The following is a 3,504-nucleotide window of genomic DNA, read 5'->3' as shown; positions in this document are numbered from 1 at the left end:
GCAGCCTCAAATGTATATATTTGAAGTCCTTGGATGAGAAGAGAAAAATGTCAACAAAAATATTTCTGACCCTGACTGGTGTGGATCAGTGGATTGAGTGCCAGCCTGTGAACCAAAGGGTCGAGAGTTCGATCCCCAGTGAGGGCAAATGTTGTGGGCCAGGTCCCCATCCGAGGGTGTGTGAGAGGCAACGACACACTGAAGTTTTTCTCCCTCTCTTTCTTCTTTCCTTCCCCTCTCTCTAAAAGTAAATAAATAAAATCTTTTAAAAACTTAAAAAAAATAATAATGGCCCCACATTTTGTAAATTTGATAAAAATAATAAACTCACAGTTCCAAAATACTCAAGAAACTCTATTCACAAGAAACAAGAGAAAAACCACATCAAGTCCCACCATAAAAAACAATTGCATAAAACTAATCATAAAGAGAAAAATCTCATAAACAGTTACAAGAAGAGATACTCTATGAACAGAAGATAAGGATGACAAATTTTCTGGAACCAAGGAGGATGCAGAAGAGAATAAGAAGAATGTTCTTGCTGTGCCAGAAACTCTTAAGAAAAAGTGAAGGAATTTTGCAGAGCTGAAGATCAAGCACCTGAGAAAGAAGTCTGCACACAAGATGCTTCGAAAGGCAAGAAGGAGGCTCATCTATGAAAAAGCTAAGCACTATCCCCCGGAATACGGGCAGACGAGCAGAACTGAGATTTGAATGGCTAGGATGGCAAGAAAAGCTGGCAACTTTTATGTACCGGTGGAACCCAAATTGGCATTTGTCAACAGGAGCAGAGGTATCAGAGGTGTGAGCCCAAAGGTCCAAAAGGTGCTGCAGCTTCTTTGCCTTGGCCAGATCTTCAATAGCACCTTTGTTTAGCTCAACAAGACTTCAATGAACATGTCGTGGATTGTGGAACCATATATTGCATGGGGGCATCCAAGCCTGAAGTCAGTAAATGAATTGATCTACAAGCACGGTTATGGCAAAATCAACAAAAAATGAATTGTCCTGACAGATAACGCATTGATTGCGCAATCTCTTGGTAAATATGGCATCCTCTGCATGGAGGGTATGACTCATGAAATAGATACTGTTGGAAAATGCTTCAAAGAGGCAAACAACTGTCTGTGGCTGTTCAAATCATATTCTCTACAAGGCAGGATGAAGAAAAAGACCACCCACTTTGTGGAAGGTGGAGATGCTGGTAACAGGGAGGACCAGATCAACAGGCTTATTAGAAGGATGAACTAAGGTATCAACCATGGTCATTTTTGTAATCTGTCCAGTTAATAAACAGCAATTGCTTGGAAATTTTAACAATGACAAATTTTTTGTTAGAAAAAACTCAAGCAAGAAGGGAGTAGACTAAAATCTTTAAGGTGTTAAAAGAGAAACGAAAACAACCTCAGCTTAGAGCTCTATACCCAGGAAAAGTAAGTTTCAAAAATAAAGGTCAAATATTGAATTTTAAAGACATACAGAAGTCAAAAGAACTCATCATCCCCACACATATTGTAAGAAATGTTAAAAGAAGCCTTGAAAGCAGAGAGAAAGTGATACCAAATGGAAATAACTTGAAATAAAACAACATAAAAGCAATATAGGATTTATAACACTCACAAACATTAAATGCATAGGGACAATAGTGCAAGGCTGGGAGAAGAGAAATGGAACTGTCACACTGTTACTTGAAGGTAGACAGAGATAAATTAAAGAATTATACTTAAATTAAATTCTAATTTAATTAAATTATAAGGTAACTGCCCAGATAACAGAATAGTTATAATTAATAAAGGATATTAAATAGAATGGTAAAACACATTCAGTCAATCCAAAAGAAGACAAAAAAAAGAACAAACATAAGAAATAGGAAATATATTAAATAAATAGCAAGATCATAGACTTGAATGTAAACATATTATTATATTAAATATAAGTGGTATAGATATCTGAATTAACACAGAGATGGTAAGATTGGCTGGCAATTTGCCCAATTCTCCCCATTATATATATTTCAATATTAGTACTTATTCATCCAATGAATATTTAATTTATTTCTATTCAGTGAAGACGCAGCATTTGGTGCTGGGGACACTGCCACAAACAGGCTGTCTGGAGTTCCTCCTCACACGATCCTTACAATCTGGTGTTGGATGCAGATAAGTCAATGAAAAAACAGAACAGAATTCTTGGGCAGAGGGATTTGATTCTTCCTTGCATACCTGGAAACAACAACACTTTAAAAATCATTAACACAATGACTGCAGCTTGTACCATGTAAGTTACAATGATGAATGATTTCCCACACCTGCTGCAAGATTCGAAGGGTTTTTACTGTAATTCAGAGTGGAGCGACATATGTGAGGTCTCCTGCCAAACCCACTTCTGTGCTTTTATCACTTCCCAATTCTCTCTCCCTCTTAAGTCAATGGGTCTCAACCTGGGCCAGTTTTGTTTCTGGGGAACATTTGACAATGTGGAAATGTTTTGGGTTGTCAGGACGGGTGGGATACTTCTGGCATCAAGTGAGTGGAGGCCAAGGCTGCTGCTTAACATCCTCCACTGCGCAGTGCTGCCCCTATAAGCACAAATCACCCACCTCAAAAAGTCAGTATCGTATCTCGGCTGAGACACCCTGAACTTGGGTGACCAATTCATCTCTGTTTGCCCAGGATTTCCCAAGTTTTAACACTGACAGGCTAGCATCTTAGGAAACTCTAGTCTCAGGTAAACAGTAAAGATTGATTATCCTATCTCCTACCTACTAATATTAGAAAAGCAGTCTGTATTCAAATAGTTGTACCTTTTGGTACATTCAGTCACCTATTGTAATATAACAATCACAATCAGCAGGAATATGAATTTGGCACATATTTTTGTTCAGTATTGTGTCAAGCTTGTTACCTGCATGATCCCTTTGAATCACCTTAACAGTTGCATGAGATTGAGATTATTACCTCCATTTGCAATTGATAAAATGTAAGCTTATAAAGCTTAGGTAAATTGTTGAATGTTACACAGCTGGGTAAGGTGGACTCAGGATTACAAGATCTATCCTGTGTATAGTGCCTACAGTGGCCACAGTAGTGCTTTCCAAGATTCAAAATATGTTTTCTACACTGGGCCAACCTCATAGCATAACTTGTATTTATAATGATTATTGGAACAATAAGCCAAACAAAAGTAAATTTTATATAAATATGGCTTTCATTCTCTAAGTTGCTGGTTACAACAGCATTGCATTATATTTGAGTGTGCATGGAGTAAACTTTTTTTTACAAAAGTGTACAGATTAAAACCACAGAGACTTGAGTCTAACTGGATATGTGATTTGAGTGAATTACTCAATTTCTCTTAGCACTATGGAGGAAGGTGAAATTAAATGGGCTAATCTTTCTAAAGTCCTGTGTATAGTGCTTTAGTCTATTAATAAAATTTCATAAGTGGTACCTATAAGGATCAATGTGAGGGGATTACCTGATTTACATGGCATAGATTAGCTTC

At 37.3% G+C, this 3,504-nt stretch overlaps 1 pseudogene; it reads left to right on the top strand.

Annotated features, from left to right (window-relative positions):
• Positions 1 to 609: 609 nt before the first annotated feature.
• Positions 610 to 1,290, top strand: LOC118997419 (60S ribosomal protein L7-like; annotated as a pseudogene).
• The last annotated feature ends 2,214 nt before the right edge of the window (positions 1,291 to 3,504 follow it).

Source organism: Sturnira hondurensis, unplaced genomic scaffold, assembly GCF_014824575.4.
Source record: "Sturnira hondurensis isolate 20B ecotype Veracruz unplaced genomic scaffold, ASM1482457v3 Scaffold0013190, whole genome shotgun sequence".
Lineage (NCBI taxonomy): Eukaryota > Metazoa > Chordata > Mammalia > Chiroptera > Phyllostomidae > Sturnira > Sturnira hondurensis.
The sequence above is the reverse complement of the archived record's forward strand: the minus strand, read 5'-3'. Positions and strand labels throughout refer to the sequence as shown.